Genomic DNA, 23,309 nt, shown 5'->3' on the forward strand with positions numbered 1-23,309 from the left:
CAAAGAATAGATACATTTCATAACCTAGTTTTTTATCTAAAATGATATATTTTTTATTATTTATAAGTTTTCAAAGCATATAATGTAAGACAGGAATTTTGCTAATTTTACTGGAGGTTTGATAACAAGGTAAATATGCTTCCTTCAGTAAATAGTCCCCTGATATGAGTTATTAAGAAGTCAACAAACACTCTCATTGAGGAAAAAAATATCAATCATTTCTCTGACTTTCTATTTCAGCAAGATTTCTAGATTCATATTTTTCTGCTTTTGTGTTACATAGAAGCATCCTTCCAGTTTTCAACATTCCTTGGATAGTACTGATCTATAATTTTAATTTTACTCTATCATTTTCCATAAGTTCCAAGGCAATGGGGTGGAGAACTTAAGAGAATGATATGATAAAATTTGAAATTAACGGTGCATTAACTTGGAGGTCTGGCCATAAATCTAGAGAACAAACAAACAACAGCTGGTTTCACAGGTGCAGTGCAGGTGGACCTTGGTAAATTATTTTGAACTGTATGAATTGTGACTCTTGCTATCTCAGTTGAAACCACAGAAGTAAATTGGGAGGATTTATCATTAAATTATAATTAAGATTCCCTTCAAAAGAGCCAGTTCTTCGATGTACATTTCCCCAAATATAACTGTTAAGATTTTTAAGGTATATAGAAATGTAAACATCAGTTGTTGATATTGATTATATCTATTATCAACAAGTGTTATCTCACGAAGAAATGCAATCAATTCTGTCCCATGTAGTAGTCTTAAAATCTGTGTTTTAATTTTACATACTGAAAATAAAATCATAAATAATTTTGTAGATAATTTGTCCCCGTGATTCTCCCAGAGTTACCTGACAGTTTCATAGAGTATCTTCATTTCAAAGGTTACTGTGACCTAAAAAGAAGGAAAAACAATAATTATAAGTCAAGAAATATGACTACTATTGTCTTAGATTTATTTCCAAGGCTAGTATCAGCTTAATTTCTAATGCTGTTAGTAGGCAATCTTTGGAAGCTGTAACTAGTTTGTCACATTTCTTTGTGTGCGTCCTTTCCAAAAGCATGGCCCCACCTTGCTCAAGATGTGAACATCCAACACCCAAATCGAAGCCTTGCTAGAAGATGCCTATCTGTGATTACTGTAAGCTGTTCAGTGCAGGGCGGATGACTCAGTGGTTACAAGCATCTGCTACTCAGTCACAGAACTGAAGTCTGTTTCCCAGGACATCAATTGAATGCCTTGCAATTGTCTGTAATGCCAACTCCAGGGCTGCTGCATCATATTCTGGTCTACTCCGGTATCTGAAATCATGTAGCATAAGTTTAAAGAAAATATAAATTATATGTTAAAATGAAATACACTTTCCAGTGATGTGAAACAAGAAGAGATTGGTATGGAACAGTAAGAAGAAAAAATTTAGAAAAAAAATTTTACTTTTCTTCATACCTATTTTTGTGTCTATCATACCTTTTATTGAATATATATGTCTGTATTGTCTATATAAATAATGTTTAAGTTCTCCACAATGAACAATGAATTTTCTGCTGTAATCTTTGAAGTTTCCAGGAAGAAGATGGGGCCCCACAACAACTCCACCTGTTTAATATGATATCATGATGCTGAATAGCACTACGAAAGACATTTTTTGGGTACTAGCTGTTCAAGATGGTTCCAACTTTGCTAGCAGAAATGGAGCACTTTTTCACAATGTTCTGGCCAGAACTCCCAAAAGAAACCTCAGAAAAACTCTACCAAAAACTCAGAGACTATTTGCAATTATACCAAACTGTAATCTTGGAACTTAACCATCATTTTATTTTCACAGGATCCCATAGAAATAACATTGCCCCCATGACAACTGGTTGTAATTCTAGAAGACAGTGTCCCCTTTCCCAACAAAGTTTGTCCTCAGGGTTAGGAACATCATTTAGTGGTTGATTGTAATTGTTATAGTGTTGAGGGTTGGGGGAAAAATTGTATATGCTCAGGGATCTCTTTTTAAAAGAGGGGGGAAATTAGATATGGATGGGATAATAGATTAGTGTGAGCTTACTCACACTAATAATAATAATGAGTAATAGAGTGAATGCTTGTCAGCTATTATTTATAGGCAATTTACATTGGTATAGATTCTTGTATATTGATACAAGCTCAAATAATATTGAATAAGTTCTTATTTTCACCGACAATATTTGCATATCTAGGCAGTTATTTTGTCATATTCTATGCAGGCATATGTCTACCTCTGCTTAAGACATTTTGTATATTGATACAATTTTAGGATATAATTATCATTTTGCAAAATATATTTTTACCTCTGATTAATGTTCTTATACATTTTGAGATCATTTTCCTCATTTGTTGCACAGTTGTTTAAAGATTGTTTAATATTCTAATATGAAGTCTTAGTTTTTGCGTTCTATAAGTATTAAGATTCATAGGTCAATAGCCATCCATGTTTGTCACACTTATAGTTATACTAATCTGGTTCTTTAGATACATAGAGATTGTATTCTGCATAGATAGGCAATCTTCAACCACTTCAAAGAGCATTTAAATAAAAGGGTTCTGTTGAAGTGAGACATGATTGCTTCTGGCAGCACCTATCTACTCTCAAGCGACGGCACTCCACTTGGAGTTTGTTTTCTTCTTGGCAAAACTGGCCTTTGGACAAGAAATTGCCCATGTACTGGCAAAATGTACAATGTCTGGACAGGACAAGCAGAATACAGGAAAAAGGAGAGTCAAATCTTGCCCAGAGAGGGTAGACGATTTTGAAAAATTTACTGCCTCTGAGAATGGTCTGTCAGTTACTCTAGGCCTTAGTCAAAGTTTATTGCTCCAATGTTGTTAATGAGACTTTGGATGATTGCTCAGGTAGACAGTTCTCCCTGTCATTTTTAACATTTTGGAAGTTGGTTGATTGCACTTCCTGCTTACTAAAGGAATATTATTTCCTTTCTTGGGTCTTTGATGGGGTTGAAGACTAGATAGCTGCAGTTACTTTCCTCTCATGACTTAGCCTAGTTATTGATTATACAAGGCTTAAACTCATTAGGATAACTATTGAAGCATTTACTAAATTTTTCTTGCTTGATATTGTTTATGCAGGTCACAATTCTAATTTTATACCTGATATTTGTTCTTATTGTATATAACTTTGTATTAAGCTCAGAACTTTCTTGTTTAAACAAAAGGGGGAGATGCTGTAGGAATTCCTACTGACAGGAGCCTTTAAGTTACTCACCCACTTGGGCGAGGTTTCTTATACTATGTATGCCGATGTAAAGTGCATTGGCCTCTTTTCTGGCTGCAGGATTCGGTTGCTGTTCCCTGATCCAGCAGAAGATTATGATCTATGAGTCTTCCCATAAATAAATAACCCTTTATTATACTCAATTCTGAGCTAGCGTTGGATTTCTTTAAGTGTCCTTCTTCATTAAAATTCAGTTAAGTAATGTCTGAATGTCATCAAATAAATTGAATATTAAATAATTTCATTAAAAAGCTGTGTGTGCTGTACAAGTACTTGTGTGTATGCACACATGTGTGTGTGTGCCAAGGGGTGCTCATAGAGATGAAAGAATAACCAAGGTGCGTGCACACACACAAAAACACACACACACACACACTTACACACACATCTATGCATACTGTGGAAATTGGGACAAGAACACAAAATGCCATAGTCAATTCTTTCAGACATCATGTGTGTCCCAGGAATTTAAAGCAAATCACCAGTCTTGGTAGTTAGTGCCTTTAATTTCTCAGCCTTCTGACTACCTAGGTCCAAATCTATAAATAAGATGCCAAATTATTTTACATGATTTATTTTCAGTTCAGTCATTATTATTGGACATGCTTCTGTTTTGAAAATTTCCGTGGTAGTATAGCATTAGCATTAGTGGAGAATAAATTTATATGTCAATTAAATGGAGCTATTAAAGCACATATAAAAGTAATTTCTATCACAATTCTCCCTAAAATATATAACTCTTTGATATTGGAATTAATATGAGAATAGTATCCTAGAGAGAAGCATAAGCAATTGTGAATACATGATCTGAAAGCAAAGAGAAAACTGTACTTATGCTAATTTGATGCTGTTAGTTCAATTTTGTAAGAGAACACAGCCTTTGCAGATTTTATGACTGGTTCCTGAATGACATATTACACCTTAAGGAGAATGTTTTATGGAATAGAAGTTATTTTGCATGCATAAACACAAGCTCATATTTACAAACGAGAGTCTTACTCGGGGATGTGGGTGATCCTGTGTAGTTCCTGCTGACAGTCGCTGCAGTAATTCACAGTTTTTAGCTCTTCCAGTACAGCTGTGAAGTCAACAGGGAATCGTTCAATTATTTGTGATTTTATATGCTTTTTGGCTAAATTTTAACATCAAATACAAAATTTTACATGTGGGGGCATTATAGAGATCTGTGTCTGTCCCTGAAGGATGTGAGACCTATATGCCAACAAAAGATTCATAAATGAGTTCATCTGAATGAGATATACATTTCTTTTCCAGCGATGCTTCTGCAGGACCAGCCCAGGGAATTGTCAAAACAGAAGGTGGTCCCATAATCATGAATAAACTGAAAATGGATCCTGTAGATTAACTTGGCATATGAGATATGAGTTTTCTGAACAGAGTGTAACATTTCAATGGCTGCCACTCTGGCAGCGACAGAGGATATGCAATGAGGTGGAAAATTCTCTAGAGCCGTATGTATTTGACTCACAGGAACTGAGTAGGCACACAATTTTGGGACATGGAAATAAAAACATATCTCACTGATTGTGCAAAAGTGTGTGTTGCTAAATGTGAGTCTTACGATGTCCTGAATTTCAGAGAGGGTGCCTGCCCTAATTGTTACTACTCTTGTCATGTAAAACATTTAGGTTTCATAGATTTTGATTTTATTTTCTGTACTATTTTGAAAATCTTTGAACTTGTTGCTGTATACACACACACACACACACACACATATGTATATATATATTCATGTCAACATTCTCAGGTAGAGCTGAACTTGAAATTTTAAGGGTTTTTGCTTCTTATACTAAAATTTGCTTTCCAGTACTTTTGAGGAATTATTTCCTCTTAGTTCCTCTTGAACTGTTTCTTATGCTCAGTTTTATCAAAATGTGTGGTACAAAGGTCATGGTCTAGAATAATTTCTATTCACTGTTAGCCTTGAGTTTACATGGGAAATATGATTTTGTGGTTTATGAATAAGAATCATTTTCTTTGAATTTCAAGGACCAGGATAGTTCTTAGTATATTTGTAAAAAAAATTACTGGGAAAATGTTTATGAATACTTCTTTCTCTCTCTCTCTCTCTCTCTCTCTCTCTCTCTCTCTCTCTCTCTCTCTCTGTCACACACACACTCACACACACACCCCTTACCATTAATAAAACTGCAAAGTGATGCTATCATAATTATTGATAATGTACTGGATCATTTTTGCTAACAACAGTACAGTAAAACAACCCTGAACTTGAATGTTTTCCCTCCAATTATGTACTTTGAAGCCAAACCCACAGTGTGATAATATGAAAATGGGGGAATAAAATGGGGGAACTGTGGCCATCACTAACTCATAAGTGGGTGCACCCACCAGTAGGACTGGTAACCCTTGTACCCTCTCCATGAGAGAACTTCTGCGGAGAAGAATTTCTACAGTCACTGAAGAGGTTGGTTCTCCTCACATTCAGAATCTTCCCGAAGATTTATCAGGGATTTTCAAGTTTTCAGACATTTGGGGAAAAATTGTTCTATATAAATTACTCAATCCCCAGTGCTGCCTTATAAGAACCCACATGTATTCAAACAATGAAAAAAATGAGTTCTCTGTATTTTCTCTTCAGACCTACCCTGTGTCCTAGTATACAGTCAACAATAAAGTTACATGTGTTCCTGAGATGAATGTGTATTCTTCAGTGGGTGGGATGATCTGTCTAAGTTTGCTAGGTCCATTTCATTTATGATATCATTTGACTTCACAATTTCAGTGTCTGTTCGGTAGAGGATTTTATTTTGGTAATGATTTGTTTGTTTGTTTTCCAGATAGTTTGTCTATTAGTGAGAGTGTGGTATTGAAGTCATTTAATATCACTATGTTAGGGCTATTCTGGGGCTTAGATCTAATATTATTCCACAGAGATAGTATCTGTATTCTTGATGTTTTTTTTCTTTAATGAAGTATAAGACAAACATGTTCTGTACCTACTAATTAGTTTCTTTGTGTGTGGTAGGCCACAGAGTCCACTGAGACATTTTATTTATCCCTGTGTTTTAAATCTCTAAAAACTAATGCCAGGATTTTTTCTGTTGTTTGATTCTTAAGTCTTTGTTCATGGTCCAGTATACCAGCTGAAGTTGTCAGTAAATGAAACCCAACAGAGAGGATGAGAGTAGATTTCTCTGTCATTTTTCTAGTTCTTTGAGTGCACGTCAAATCTAAGGCTGAACACACTGGCCTTGATCAATCTACCTGTGATGTTCACAACAATCCTACTGCAACTGTGATCATCAGTGATGTCAAATTCACAAATTATAATCACACTTACTCACAGGATCATGGCTTTGGAGCAAGGCCCAATAAGGACATTGTGCTTGTCTCTCTCTTTTTTTTTTCAGCATTGTTGATGTTCTTGCAAGCCTTGGAAAATCATTCATGCACACCTTACTGACTCCATAGAAGATGACCAAAATACTTGAATAGCTTTTAAAAGGGGGGGAAGTAGAGCATGAGAGACAGTATTTAATGTAACCTAAGCATGTCTCTGATTCACTTAGTTCCTGAGAATAAAATGGAATGCCTCTTTTCTTTCTTTTGTCTTATTTCGAATATACATATGTGGTGTACATGTGAACAATCACATATACATGTGAGCATGCATGTAAAGACAGGTAGGGTTGAAGTTGAGGAATTTCTTTAGTTTTTCTCTACTTTATTTATTGAGATGCAGAAGTTCACTTAATGTGAAGTCAGGCAATCCTATGTGGACCAGTGGCCAGCTTGTCTCAGGGACTTCCTGCTTCTGCCTTCCAAGCTTGTAATTTTAGGTGACCAGTATAGTCCCTCGCCCCTTTGATGTGGGCTCAGGAAATACGAGTTCCTTTCTTCACACTTGCACAGAAAATCACTCAGCATATCTTGAACCATCTCCCCAGCATCATTCTGAAAATGTGTTTTTCCTGGCTCCACGTCCTGAGTGTTCAGAATAAAGACTTCTACCACTATGTCCAATTTACTTGAAATTGAAGATTGATTCAGGTCTGCATGAAAGCTAAGCATACACTCTATGAACTGAATAACAATCCCAGAAACTGTGTTTTAATCTTTGTTCACATGATTCTTCTAATGGTCTCAATATCTATAAGTACAATTTAATAAAAATTTGGTATCTAATATTGTTGGACCATTTACAAAGTATAATTTATAGTCTACCTCTTCATCCTACAATTTCATTTTAACTTACTATCTATTTATTATTTGTACCTTTCATATCATGCATCTTGATTCCATTCATTTCCCCATTCCTTTTTATCTGCTCTCTCCTCTTGAACCCCCCCCCCAAAATATAAAATAAAATTTAAGAGAAAAAAAGAAAAAAATCAATCTCGTCATGAAAGCTGTGGTGGGAAACAGTGAGTCATGCAGTAAACCCTTTTATCCATATATTTTTACTGGCAAATGTTCATTGAAACGAGTCATTGGTCTCGTCTGAGAACTGTGGTTTCAGTTACACTATGGTTACTGGGCCCTCAATGGAACTCTTCTTTGATATTCTATCGTTGCCCTGAGTCGTGGAGATCTGGAGCCTGGGGTGTTCAGCACCGCCCACTTCACATGCTGCAGTAGATCATAGATAGGGTGCATGTTGAGGTTTGTTAGGTCATAACCCTGTTTCTGGGCCTTGGTAGAGGCAAGGGTTAATCAGCCAGTCACCTATCTCCTGTCCTGATCACTGGGGTGAGCTTTCCAGCATTGTGCTGGATAGTTTGCTCCTGGCAGCCATGGGCAAAGGGCTGTGCCAGGTCTTCAGCTTCCACGCCTCCGGAGTCTACTCTCCCACACCCGCACCATCAAGAACCGAGCCACTGTACTGCCCAAGCGAGGTGCAGGATCAACTCTGCTGAGTTCTGTAGCTGGTGAGGTGCAGGGACAGCTCTTCCACTCTTAAGATCTCAGGACCAGCTTTGCCACCTGTCACAGACAGAGAGAGGGTGGAGGAGAAAGCGGGGGCATCTTTATTTGCTGCCCACACATCCATATGGTAAATAGCAGGGCAGATCTTTTCAGCGCACAACCCCCATTCCCCAGTCAATATGGTCTGCTCTATTGCACTACCTAAGTAAGACGCAGGGCCCACTTTCTGAAGTGCTGCAGCTGTTAAATTGGAGAGTCCGCTCCCTTGTGCACAACAAGTGGTAGGGGAAATGGGGAGGGCATCTTTCCCTCACCTTTACCACCACATGGCAGACAAGGGCGTTGTGGTCATCTCTCTCATTTTCACACTCTTGGGGACAGCTCAACCTTGCCTCCACCGACAGGGTAAGCTCCGATGTGCTGCCCATAAGTGGAGCAGGGCCCACTTTCCTGAGGTCTGCAGCTGGGAGAGAGTGGATGGACAGCTCACTAGTATGTCACAGGGAACAAGGGGCAAGGGATAAAGAAGTGACATCTCTCCCTGACCCATACAGCCACACAGCAGCTGAGGGGTGGAGTGGATCTCTCATGCTCACATTCTCTGACACCTCACCACAGCCCTTGGCAACTTGGTCAGCTCTGCTGTTGCCCCAACAATTTGCGGGACCCACTTTCCTGAGTGTTACAACTGGTAAATGGGAGGTTGGGTTCTGTCACTAGCTGAGGGTGGTAGGGGAGAGGCAGAGGGGCGTCTTTCTCTTGCCCCCACCACTACACAACAGATGAGAACGCCATACCAATTATGCCCCTCTCAGGGCCTCCGAGCTAGATCACCTATCTACAAGGTCAACTCTACTGTGGTATCCAGGTCAGCTGAGGGCCCATTCTCTCAAGTGCTCCAGCTAGTGAGGGGTTGGTTCAGGTTCCCCACTTGCTGAAGGTCATGAGGGGAGGCATCTTTCATCTTTCCCTCACCACATGGCAGGTATGACCTGATTTCCCATTCTCATGCCCCCAAGCCCAGCTTGGCCATGCCCCTGTGAAAAGGGTTAGCTCTATTGTGTTTGCCCAGTGATGTTAGGACTCTCTCCCATGAGTGCTTCAGTCAGTGAGGAGGACCAGTTCTCCCTAGTGTTGCAGTCAGTGAGGGGGCAGGGCCAATTTTGTACAGCCCTATCCTCCTGACCTCAGGAGGTGTCAGAAGCCATGAACATCAATGCAGATTGTGGCTACACCATGGATATGAACCCACATATGGGAGCCATCAGCAGTTAAAACTCAGACATCTCCACAGCCCTGGGTATCAATCAAGCCGTCCATATCCCAGTGCTCCTCGCTTCTTTCTCCTCTTCAGATATTCCTCTGCCCACAAGACATGAATCATTCTCTCTCTCTCTCTCTCTCTCTCTCTCTCTCTCTCTCTCTCTCTCTCTCTCTTCTCTCTTTCTCTTTCTTGCTGGCACCACAAGCTGGCCTGTCTGGCCTGTGTTGTCTCTTTGGAGCCCAGGTCAGACTGGCCTAGGCCTGTATGTCAGTTTTCTTGTCCTGCCTGATCTGTCATAGTCCTGGACAGGACCACGTTTCCTCCTAAGAGACTCATTCTTGAATTTTGTGATCGTACTTTTAAATTAGAAATATAGCACTATTTCTGCATTATCCAATTTAAATATATACTTAAAGGATTATATACATGTATTGTACAAATATATATGTATATATATATACGCATATGTGTGTGTGTGTGCTTTCTTAAATTAGGTTCAAAATCTGTCAGTTGGAATTTAAAAATCTAAATATTAAAAGTAAATTTGTTACCCAGATCAGCAGTGCCTCCCCCAGCATGTATAGAATATCAAAAACAAAACTATGCACTACCAGTCCTCCTTTGAATTTTTTTGAATATCAGGTTTGTCCCAGATATTCATAAAACATTATAAGGTGTGACTGTTTCCCCTGATGGTCCTCCAAAGGTAGAAGGTAAGTTTCTAGTCCTAACCATGCAATTAATTTTGGACATGGGGCACAAAGAAGCCAACAAAAATCTGAAAGTAACTTCCCTGAGGACAAGAAGTCCAGACGGTGCCAAACAAGCTTCTAAAAGTGGAAAGCCATCAATAGTACTACACAGCTATGATATTAATGAACCACAACAATGACCAGTGTGCCATAGGAGGCCTAAGGAGAAAAGAATGGGATGCAAACAGTCGTGGAATTCAACAGCTCTGTAGGGGGCCTTCCAGGCTGCTCAAAAGCAAGGGAATCGTGCCTGGTATTGAAGACCCTAGTGAGATATTCCGGAATACTTAAGTTATAGATCTTGGTGGACAATCTACAACTACCAATTTGCTAAATAACCTTAATTTGTATCTACATTCTTTAGACTATATCCTTGTATCCACCAGTAACTGTAGTTTTCACCCCTCAACAGGAAATTTTTGTGTGCAACAGATGGAAACTATTACAGAAAACCACAACCGACTGAAACACAATGGTGTAGATCCAATCCCAACTGATACACTTACAACACAAGTCCCACACTTAAGACTCAGGCAAGGATTATTGCATTAAAAGGGGCATAAAGATTGCAAGAGCTAAATTTGGGATTTAGCTGTGATAATGTCTCCTAGAAATATCAGGGACAATACTTCATAATATGACCTGATCAAGGAAGTCACTATTAAATATGACAATGTGGAAGGGGAAAAGCTCAGAGTCCTCAAATCTGGACAAGGTCCTAGAGTTAACTAAGAAATAATAAATCCTGAGAGCAGGAGAAGTAGCTCTACTCTGGGAAGAGAAGACAAATTCTTCATTGAATACCAAATTTTCAGCCCTAAAAACCATATCAATATAAATAATATTATAGTGACAGTGCAGATTGGATTTATGTTTAGATACTTTATATATATACATTATATACACATATATATACATACACACATATATATGTATATACTTTACATTTTATACACGTAACAACAATTAAAGGAAGGATACCATTAATCTGAATGAAAACAAAAGGTTTATGGGAGGGTTGGGGAGTAAAAAGCGAAGGGGAAATGATGTAGGAGGGTTATCTGGCTATATGTCACTCTCATTGGTTAATAAAGAAACTGCTTGGCCTGATAGGTCAGAACATAGGTGGGTGGAGTAGACAGAACAGAATGCTGGGAGGAAGAAGGCAGTGAGGCAGACGCTATAGCTCTCCTCTCCAAGATGGTCGTAGGTGAAGATCCTTTCTGGTAAGCCACCACCTCGTGGTGCTACACACATTAATAAAAATGGGTTAATCAAGATGTGAGAGTTAGCAAATAAGAGGCTGGAACTAATGGGCCAAGCAGTGTGTAAAAGAATATAATTTGTGTGTTGTTATTTCGGGTGTAAAGCTAGCTGGGCAGGAATGTAGCCCGCCGCTCATTTCTACAGGGAAATGATGTTTTTATACTATAATCTTAAAACAGTGTTTTCAAAAAATCAGGATTATACTCATGAGCTCATTAAAGTCGTTTTGTTATCAAACAAAATAGAAGTTCTTAACTTTATGTCACTCTACACCCCCTTCATTTATCTATTTTGATAACTATGAGACAACTTAGATGGAAAATGAATTGTCTCTCTCTGACGTTTCTCCAGTCCTCACTGCCTATGTTTCATGTAGGGCACTCATATTAACATGACTTCATTAATCTTACGAAATATGATGAGTTATGAAATAATTATTCCCTAAATATTTCAAATGGACTCGAAAATATAGAATCCATTATTAATTTACATTCACTTGAGTGCAAAATCTTCATATTTACCTATTTCATTATTAAAATACCCTCACTTTATTATGTACCTCCAGAGTAGAATAACAAATCAACAATTGTCAGGAAAACATAATCAGAAACATATTTTTCATATTTATTTTTTCTACTACTTACTTATTTGTATTTTGTTGATTGCATTTCATCAGGTTAAAGATGCCATAAATTAGAAACTAAACAATTGATCAACATAATCCCAGAGATGATGATTCTTAATCTCATGAATTGCTGTTATACTGTACTTTCCAAGCAGTCTTATCAGATATCCAGAGAGCCACAACTCCATTCATTTTTCACATCAGTGATTTAATACTTTCCCCCTACCAAACCCAATTTATCCTTGATTTTTCTTTTTCCTTCCATTTTTATTTCTATCTTACGCATTATAATATCCCTAGATTAACAGCATATAAAAGAAAGAATTCCTGCCATTTATCCTATTTCTGATTTGAAAGTCTATAACTTTCCTTTACAGAGCTGGCTCATAAGTTAGTAATCTGGAAATTCTTTTTTTTTTATTGAAATCTACTTTAAAATGGACTTCTGATTGGAAGTGAATAACTAAAACATCTTTAAAAGATAGTGTTCCACTGTATAGCCAGCCTGACCTGATACTCAAAGGAAGCTTTCTGTAGAAGACTCCCCAAAACTGGGAATGCAGGTATTTAAGAGCACTCCAGGTATGAATAATATTCAATACAGATTAAAACATTTTTCTATGCCAAACATTCTAAAGTAAAACTTGAAATTCTATGACTGCAATTGTGTTTATCATGCTGAAAATGGAAGCATATTAAAACACTTGTATTATCAATTGTTGGAAACATTTCCATTTGAATGCTAGTGAATTACCTAAAGCAGTATAAGAGTTTCAAGATACCTATGTCCAGAAAAATATTTTGAAAACATTTTCATGATAGATTAAATACTTAATTTTGTATATTTAAGAATGAAATTTTGTCAGAATGAGGTCTAGGTATCATTCGGTATTCAATTACTATTGAATACAAGTTCGTATTCACCTCATCAATGAAAGTTTCTTTTTCCCAGATCTGGCAGGTTAACCCTGAAGATGAAATATCACACTCTATTTTCTCCATTTCATTGGAAGTCATGATCCAGGAGAGTTTATTTGTACAAATCATACATATCACTAATAAATTAATGTATAAAATACATTCCACAGAGTCTTTACAAAAACCTGCTTTGATGGTTGAATGAGAAGAAATACAATGAGGAAGAGTGAAGAGAAGGGGAGAAGCCAGATGCACAAGTGGGAACAGAAAAGGGAAGGCACGTGTCCTCAGTTTTTGGTAATGCAAGAGAAGAGTCATAAAGTCTTTACAATCTCTGCATCTATGCTATTCCTGGAATATAAGCCTTAAAGCACATTTTAGAGGGTTTTTCTATTTTTTCCTGGACACTGAATTAAGGACCAGCACAATTCACATTGAACAAAACTGCCAGCCAGGGCTCCCCACTCTTCCTTTAACGTCCTTTCTCTGCTCAGTGTCTCACATTGCCTGCTCATTCCCTCTCTCCAGACACCTTCTCTGTCCTGATTATTGAACCACACTTTATAGTCAATGGAGGGATTTTTTTCCATTTTCTTACAAAAATGTGTTTTTCTCAATAACCTTAAGCCTTATACTGAGATGGAGCCTTAGAGTAAAATTATTCTAATTACTTGATTCAAACCTAAGGAAATTGAAAAAAAAACTGAAAGATTTAAATATCTCTCAAAGATACAAACCTCCAGGGTTTTTTTTTTTTTTTGATCAAAGAATAGCAAGACTGGGAATTCTTTTTCATTTGCCTTAAAAGTTATCACACAATCAAAAATCAAGTAGGAAATATAGAGTCTTCACAAAAATATATTTTCAGTTCATTAAACAAGTAAAAATAGAGTAAAAGAAAAGAGATACTATGCAATAGCAGTACAGAGCCTGCCTTATCAATTATAACAATCAGCTACCACAGAAGTGATTAGACTATATAAAATAAGATTGCCTGCAGTTTTTGCTCACAAGGAGAGCCTTCCGTGTGTTTTTCCCCCTCTTCAGAAGCCCGGTGACTGAGCCTGTGTTGTCTTTCAGTGCACCTCTCTCTGCAGCACAGAGTCTGCTCTCCTACTTCTGACATCAGCTTCTGGAGGTCACTGAACTTGTCTACCCCAGAGCAGTGTTATTTGCATTTTCCTAAACAGTTGGCACGCTGATATTTTAGAATTTGTTCATTCATCTCATATGTACTTCCGCAAAGAGAAATCTGTCCCCCTATAGTTCTTTCTAAGGACTAAATCTATATGTAAACCAATGTGTATTTCAAAAATTAGTACACATGGCCACAGCGGTGCAAGTCTATAATCCACTCACTTTGCAGACTGAGGTATGAATATTGCTGATAATTCAGTATCAACTACTGAGGGATTCCCAGGCAAGCCTGAACTGTAGAATGATGCCGTACAGCTAAGGCATAGCTGTATGATTTAGACAGAGAGAAAAATAACAAATTTTTAAAAAGATGCAAACAAATAATTTGTATTTAAGCTATCACATTTCAGTCCCCTGCAAAACATTCATGATTAATTCAACAAAAAGCAATGTACTGGCCAACTAATATTGGTGCAAAGATAGCAATCATTATCGTCAGCATCAGGAAAATTTAGTGAAATGGTAGACTAAGTTGTAAAGATATAATTTCTAAAACATTGAAACAGGGATGATATTTGGAAGAGAATTGAAAAAACTAGTTGATGCCAAATTATCTTATAGAAGGAAAACATCTCTCTTTCTCCTATGAGAAGATGCTGTTCCTCTATGTGCTGGTTACATTTATAGCAACTTGACACAAGCTAGAGATGTCTGAAGGGACGGAGCCACAATTTAGAAAATGTTTCCATAATCTATCACTTTATAGTATTTTCTTAATTAATAATTGAAAGAGAGACAGGGCCCAATGTAGATGGTGCACTCTTTGGCTGGTCATCATGGGTTCTATAAGAAACCAGGCATAAAAAATATGCAAGTTTCCTCCATGGCCCCTGTATCAGCTCCTGTTTCCAGTTACAAGCCCTGTTTGAGTTCCTGTTTTGACTTCAGTTTTGACGATGAGCAACAATATGAAAATGTTTTCCAAATAAATCTTTCTTTCCCCAGTTGCTTTGGTCCTGTTGTTTCATACCAGCAATACTAATGCTATGTAGGACAATCTATGAATATTCCAGTGGAATCATTAAGGCTGACCTAGCACCAGGACACCACTTAGATGGACTTCTTCCATTCCCTTCAACATAATTTTCAAAACACAAATTTTTATTCTGACTAATAAAGACTGAAATAACTGGAGAGAGGCTTAGAGAAAAACTTCCTTCAATGAAAAAAATATGAAACTTAAATATAGGCCCTAAATGAGACTCAATATGAACAGAGCAATTTTATAATGTTTGTTCCAAAAAATATACCTAAGGCAACAAAGACATATTAATAGGCAGAAAAATAAATGCCAAAGCTTTTTCAGTATGCTTTCATAGATAATCTCAGCAGAAGACCATATTCTCTGCCCTCCTCTACAGGATTCTCTGAATTTCACCTGATGCTAGTTAGTAGAGCTCTACATCTGCTCCAATTAGTTGCTGAATGAAGTCTCTCTGATGACAGTTATGCTATGCTCTCATATAAGAGAATATCAAAGTATCATTTGGAATAAGTTCATTGACACTTTTTTTCTGATTATATTTTGTTCTATCCTTTGTCTCTGAGCTATCCAGACTCTGGTCCCTGTCCCCAGGCAATGTCTGACCTGGGCACTCTCTCCTGGCATGGGTCTTAATTTGGATCAGTTACTGATGGGCTGCACCCAAAGGGTCTCTGCCACCATTACCCAGCACAACTTCAAGGCATAAATAATTATCCAACAAATTGTTGCTGCCTAGTTGCCCCGTCCCTCAATTGAAAGTCTTGACTGTTTAGGAATCTTCCCCAGGAAATATTTTGTGAAGTTTTCGGAGTGTCTGTAGTACTAGGTTTTTACAGTTGCCTCTGAAAAGTCCCCAGATCCTAGTTGTCTCTCCCAGTGCTTTCTTCCCCCAACCTCTTACCTAATCAATCCTGTTTTCAGCCCCACTTTGTCCCCAATATATCCACGCAATCTTTTTTATTTTGTGTTTCCAATTAGGCCTTCCTTGCTACTTTACCTCTTTGGGTTTGTGGATGGTAGCATGATTATCCTTTTAAATGAGTACTACTTTTAAATGAGTACTACTTTGTATTTTTGCATCGGGGTTACCTCACTCAGGATGATGTTTTTTCAAGTTCTATAAAGTTTCATGATTTTTTTTAATTTCAACTGCTGAATAGTACTCCATGTGGTAAAAGTACAATGTTTTCTTTATTTATTCTATGGTTGAGGAACATCTAGGATCATTGGGATTTATATCCAGGAGTGGTGTAGCAGGGTCTTAAGGTAGGTTGATTCTTAATTTTCTATGGAATATCCATATTTATTTCCAAGACACAGAGAGGGCAAAAGAGACCTTGGAATAGTACAACAATCTAACCAAGATCAAATATGACATCTACATTCTGTGGAGAGCAACCTATTGGCTTGGCAACAGCACAGATGGCTGCGTGTTTTCTATGGCCAAAACTTCAAATTGATGTAACCCACTCCTAGTACTAGAAACTTCATTTGGTGGCAAGAGATGAACAGTTGGGACTCTGTCTCCCCAATTCTTTAGATACTTAATTAGCAACACCTTCCTAATTTAGAAAGTTTCTACTGCATTAGGCTTCCATACCTCAAAACCCACTTTGTATTATCTATCCCCACATTTTCCCTCTCAACCACAACTTATCTCCCCCTCCCCTGCTCCTACCTCCCCTGCCCACAGTGTACCCATAAGTTCTGTTTTTTTCCTCTCCCAGGAAGATCCATGTAATATTGCTCCACCCCAGTTTCTTCCTCTATACTTAACCTCTCTGGATCTAAAAATTATAGTTTAGTTATTATTTACTTAATAGTTAATATGCACTTATATGTAGATACATGACATATTTGTGTTTCTGGGTCTGATTACATGACTTAGGACAGTTTTTTTGTAGCTCCATCCATTAGCCTACAAATATCATGATATCACTTTTTGAATTACCTGGATACTACATTGTATCAATTTAGCACATTTTCTTTATCTAGTATAATGTTTAGGGACATCAAAATTGTTTCTGATTTCAGGCTTTTAAATAACAAAGCAGAATTGCACAAAGTTGAGCAAGTATCCTGAGGAGGAATGAAGAGTCCTTTGGGAGTACGCCATAGAGTGGTATAGCTAGATGATAAAGTAGATTAATTCTCTTCTCTCTGAGTAACTGTCATTTTGATTTTCATAGTTGCGGTACAAATCTCCACTTCCACCAGCAAAGGAGGAGAGTTATTCTTATTCCAGATCTTCAACAGCATGCATTTTCAATTCCTCTGATGGCAAAGTGTGCTGAGCATTTCTTTATGTGCTTCTCATCCATTTGAGAATCTCTATTTAGATCAGTACCCATTTTAAATTGGATTATCTGATTTTTGATAACTAGTTTTTTGAGCTTGTTGCATATTTTGGATTAGTCCACTACCAGATGTGTAGGTAGCAAAGATATTTTCCCACTCTGTAGGCAACCACTTAATTTGAATGACACTGTCCTTTTCCTTATAGAAGCTTTTTTGTTCAATTATTCTCTCTTCAAATTTACATCAAAACTGTGTTGTTGAAGACAAGAACTCATTAAACATGGAAAGGTCAAGTTGTAGCAAATATAGAACCTTATCCTTTATGTCCTAGTGTTGAAGGATGCTGCTTGTTGGTTCCCCGCTGCTCAGCCCTGAAATAATCACACAGAACCACATTATTTAAATCACTGCTTGGACCATTAGCTCTAGCTTCTTATTGGCTAACTCTTACATCTTAATTTAACTGTTTATCACCACAAGACTGTGGTTTACCACTTAAAGTTCCACCCCTCTGTCTCCAGTGGGGCTCCATGACTTCTCTCTGACACTGCCTCCTTTCTCCCAGCATTCAGTTTAGTTTTTCCCATCTACCTAAGTTCTGCCCTGCTATAGGTCCAAAGCAGTTTTTTTTAATTCATTAATGATTATCGTATCATACAGAGTGGAAGTCCACATCATCCTTGTGTTTGCAGTATTGGTACTCTGCAGTTTAACAAAAGAGAAATGTAAACACCAACTTAGATTCTCAGTGCTCTCCTTCTGGCAAAATATGCTATGGTAATTATGGAACAATTTTTCTGGGACTAATCAGTCTATGTCTGAATTGACTAAAGGACCACTCCACAAGATTGAGTCCATACTCAATACTGCTTGAGTTGTTGAGAACTAAAGACTAGATACCACAGAGACCTCTAGGCAAAACCAAAACCTACTGATCAAAAAAAATTTAGTAATGAAATGACTTCAAATGATTTTTCTGATATACTCATACATTCATCGATCAGTGCTTTATTTAGTCATCTTCAGAGAAGCTTTCCTCTGACTGAGGCAGATGGAAACAAATACAGAGACTCACTGAGAGGCAATATGGAGATAGATAGATAGATAGATAGATAGATAGATAGATAGATAGATAGATAGATAGATAGATAGCTTGAAGCTGCATCTCTAAGTTAGATATCTAAGTCAAATCCTTAACTCTCACAGCTCAAGGGGTGCCACAGAAGAGGTAGAGAAAGGGATAAAGAGAGAGAGAGAGAGAGAGAGAGAGAGAGAGAGAGAGAGAGAGAGAGAGAGCGCCAGGTGGGATAGAGGACCAGGAGAACCAGTTCTCTTAAACCAACTGAGTAAAAAGCTCCTATGAACTCATGAAGACTGAAACAGGAAGCTCAGGACCTACACAGGTCAGCATCAGGTCCTGTTTATATATATTATAGCTTTCAGTTAAGTACTTCTATGGGACTATGAGGGTGTGAATAAGTGACCTTCTGATTCTTGTGCATCTTCTTAGGATCTTTTCCTTCCGTTGATTTTCCTTGTCCAAATTTGAGGAAATGGATTTTGTTTTATCTTATTATACTTTACTTTATAATGATTTCCTGTTATTTCTTAGGAGCCTGTTCTTTTCTAATAAAAGAGTGGATGGACTTAGATAGGAGGGAAGTTGGAGTACTACTGAGAGGAGTATAAGAAAGGGAAATTGAAATCAGAATATATTGTATGAGAAATAAATTCTTAAAAAAGAGAAAAGGAGGTATCAGCGATTACACTTACTTCAATCCAACTCCAGATTGTTGGACACCAGTGAAAAAACCAAAACATTAAAAATCAGGATAACAGGTCTTCACATCAGAACCCAGTAAACCTAGTAGAGTAGAATCAGATGTATATAATATATAAATGTAATATAACGGAATGACAAGACAATTTCTTAAAAAACACTAATTATATTTTTCAAGGACTTTAAAGAGGATAGAAATACATTTCTTAATCAAATCTACAAAAGCACAAACATTGGACTAAAATAATTTTCTGGGTACAGTCTGAATGGTGTCCACACGTTCCAGGGTAAGAACATGAAGATTAGAATTATTAAGCAAAAGGAGCAGAGATATGAGAGAAATAAGAGACAAAAACACAGAACAGCAGCAAGAGGGAAACTCACCGAATGTTGAAATTACCCGTGTTAACTTTCTACATGCTTATATACTTCATTCCAAAAGAATAGTCTTGAATTCTCTGACCTTTGGTCAAGGTGGAACAGATCCACCTCTATACTCAAAATGCTAATTAACCACACTTTAAGTCAGCATCTTTTATTGGTAGCCACACTTGTTGTCAACAACTTTGAGAGAAAAAGAATAAATTCAAACACTCTGAAATTTAGTCAAGGTGGAATAGATTCACATCTGTGGGCCCTGGAAATTTCTCCCTTATTTATTTAATAAAACCTGTGCTTCTTCTACAGGACAGATGACTATGCCTGACTTGGGTGTCTTCCTCCATGTTCCAGATTTACCCTGTTATCAGTACATACATTCTTTCATGTATATCCTGCCTTAGAGTGCCTGGGATGGGGGGGGGGATCTTTTTCCCATCATTGACTTCTAGCCTCTGTAAATAAAACGTTAAGGGAAAGTGCATCTCTGGGTTCTGTGTACCTCTGAGCCAACTTTCTGTCAAGAGAGTTCACCAACAACTAGATAATGAAATTCCAGCAGATAATGCTTTGTGATACATACACTCCTATCGTTAAAATATCTCCTAATAACTGAGCGGAGGATGACCAGAGGTGGGATTGCCTTTTTAAGTTGGAATAGGATGTCTATAAAAGTTTTCAGATACAATCAAAATCCAAATTAGTCCTTTTAAACATATAAAATCTAAGGTTTCATTGGCACTGTCAAAATTCTCCCAGAAAAGCTCTAATCTTTTTTTAACCAACAACATCTTTATAATGAGCTAAATCAGTTATGAACTTTAACAGGTCAATTCCATAATTCTAGCCTCGAAATTAACAATGAACACACAATTTGACAACTCACAATTCTCTTAAATCCATTCTAATCAAAAGACAAGAAGAAAAGGTTTCTGTGATTGGTGAGAGATGAGTCTTTTTTCCTAGCCTATAGTTCATCTGCATTGTTTCTTCTAAGTTTCAAGGATAAGTTTCAACTCCCAGTCTCTGAGCAGCAGCAAAAACTTTTAAGCGGTTGCTCCTCATTTCTGAAGATAGGCTTCAGTCACCCTTTGTCTCCATAATGAGTCTCTTTTTCCCAAAAGTAAAAATTGAGGTCTCAGTCCTCAGGTCGTTTATTTCAACAGCAGATTGAATACCATGCTGGTAAAATGAGTTCTCTGTCCTAAGATATAGTATGGATCAACTGCCAAATATGCAGTCAGCTTTCTCATGCTGCCTGCCAGTAAACAGGACTCCCTAAGGTCTGGAAATGTGTGCAGTAGGTTCACCGAGAAACTAGGAATCACCAAACATTCCCTTCATCTTCCTTCCTTTCTCAGACTGCAGCAGGATGGCATAAGAAAGTTAGTAACACAGGTTCTCACTCTGACTCTTCTGTGGGGTCCCCCCCCCAGCAACTATGACGTCATCAGGGCTGGCACTCCTCTATTTTTCACGTAGTCATCAAGCTTTATTTTCTTCCTGTGAAAAAAGCACAAACATGCCCTTGACCCCATATTAAAACAGGATCGGGTCCACTTTCCAACATAGACTAAGGGTATAACTACCCTGTTATCTTTTAGTTGAAGGTTGTGTTTTTAGAGCCAGTAATTTGTTTGGCTGCTTCTGTGAACTGCATGTGGGAATTAGAATCATGATGCCCCTGAATAATCTTACCAAGGGGGTCCAGATCACCTGGAAACAACAGTAAATAGGACCATAGCCTTTGAATGTCTTTTTTAAAGTCTGTAAACTATCTTTTTAATCAGAACTGCAAGTCACACTAGCTGACAGGTTTTCACAGACACCAGGCTTCGGGTGCATTTGCATTTCAATAGACACTTGACTGCTTGAGGCTACTTTTCCACAGCTTGGCTGCCAAGCTGGGAAGCTGGGATCCAGGCTTTTGGCAGAAAATTGGAGTAGGGTGGGGCGCACTTGTGCTCTCTGCGGCTTGGCCTTCTACCTCTGTAGGTTTGCTGGCCTGGTAGGCCAAGCAGCCTCTATCCATTCCCTACCTACAGTCTTAGGGTGCAGGCCACGGGAGTACCAGTCCTCCAAACATTCCTCTCTCCTGATTTTCCTGGCTCCACAGCAGGGCAAAAGTCATACTCAGCTGGCTGCAGCATGTGCACACGGGCCACCACAGTCTCGGGGGCAACAGTCTACAGTCATTGTCAGGCCGTGTGTCCTGTGTTCCCTTCACTCTTCCATCCACTCAGCAGTGGCAGCTGGGGTTCCAGAGCCTCAGCATCCACAGGTCAACTTGACAGCAGTGTGGACAGGACCACGGCGTGACTTCTCTGAGTCTCAGTGACTCCAAAGGGGCAGGGGCGGCTATGGCCTCAGTGTAGGAGAGGGAGAAGAATGTTTACACTATCTGCAATCTCTAAATTTATGTCTGCTCTATCCCAGCTCCTCTGGCTATCAAAATATAACCAAGCAAAGGTGCAGACAGTTGTCTACTCTTTCCCTGTCACGTGACTACAGTTATATGCAATTTTACTCCCGAAATTTACTACACTTCAGCTTTACATTTTATGCGAGTGCGCACGTTTTTCTTACTCCTGTGGTGCCCTTTTCATCTGTGGTGTCCTCAGCGTTTGTTTCTCCTGGACCCTGGCCGCAAGTCTGTACGTTATCTGTTGTGTATCCTAATTTGAGAGACGTCTGTCAGGGTCCCATGTCAGGGTGCCGTCTGTTGTAGACACACGTCTGGGCGTCATCTGTCAGGGTACGGCCTCAATGGTGTTCACATGTTCCAGGGTAGGAACATGAAGATTAGAATTATTAAGCAAAAGGAACAGAGATATGAAAGAAATAAAAGAAACACAGAATAGCCCTGGGAGGGAAATTCAGTGAATACTCAAATCGCCTGTGTTTATATTCCACATGTTTATAGACTTCACTCCAAAAGGGGAGGAGGGAGGCAACAGACTTCATTAACATGATAGAAGGAATAGACTTGAATTCCTGACCTTTGGTAAAAGTGGAATGGATTCATTTTTGGACTCCAAATACTAATTAACCACAACCTAGGTCAGGATCTCTTGTTTGCAGCCACACCTGCGGTCAACAGTTTTGAGAGCACAATAAGGTTAAACTCTGACCTTTAGTCAAGGCTGAAGAGTTCACACCTGTGGGCCCTGGCAAATAGTGTAACCAGTTCAAAATATGCATATAGAAATGAAATCACCAAAGAAAATGCAAACTGAAAAAAAAATAGAAAAAGAAAAGTTAGGAAGTCAAAAAAAAAAACATAAATGGTAAGTCTCAAAAACAGAATAGCATCATGCCATTATTTATTCCCTGGCAATGCTTACACATGCATGGGCAGCCGAATTATGGTGGTTTTCCAGTTGTTCCTATCCTGGGCAGTACTAGACGCTTGTGTTACCCAAATTTCCACGATCTTCCTTTATTCTGTCTATCCAGCATTTGAGGACCTTCCCCTTGCCTTATCCCACGCACTCCTCTAAGCACTGCTATCTTCGGGTATCTGCCGTCATTCATTCTCATAACAGGGCCAAAGTATTTCAGGCACTGTTGCCATTACCCATAGTTTACTTCCTTCTGTAGATGGAGATGTTTCTTAATGTCATTGTTGTGTAGCGTATCTCTTCAGGTGATGCCTAGAATCCTCCTGAGACAT

General features: G+C 38.3%; 1 long non-coding RNA gene across 2 annotated transcripts in view; it reads right to left on the reverse strand.

The window, feature by feature from the left end:
• Positions 1-23,309, reverse strand: part of LOC125392243 (uncharacterized) — a 238,623-nt gene that overhangs the window by 23,174 nt on the left and 192,140 nt on the right. For both annotated transcript variants that reach the window (XR_015739503.1, XR_015004742.2), the window contains exon 4: positions 860-903. This is a non-coding gene — a long non-coding RNA (uncharacterized LOC125392243). The remainder of the gene's footprint in view (positions 1-859; positions 904-23,309) is intronic.

This window comes from Myodes glareolus, chromosome 12 (genome assembly GCF_982192425.1).
Source record: "Myodes glareolus chromosome 12, mMyoGla1.1, whole genome shotgun sequence".
In the NCBI taxonomy this organism is placed as follows: Eukaryota; Metazoa; Chordata; class Mammalia; order Rodentia; family Cricetidae; genus Myodes; species Myodes glareolus.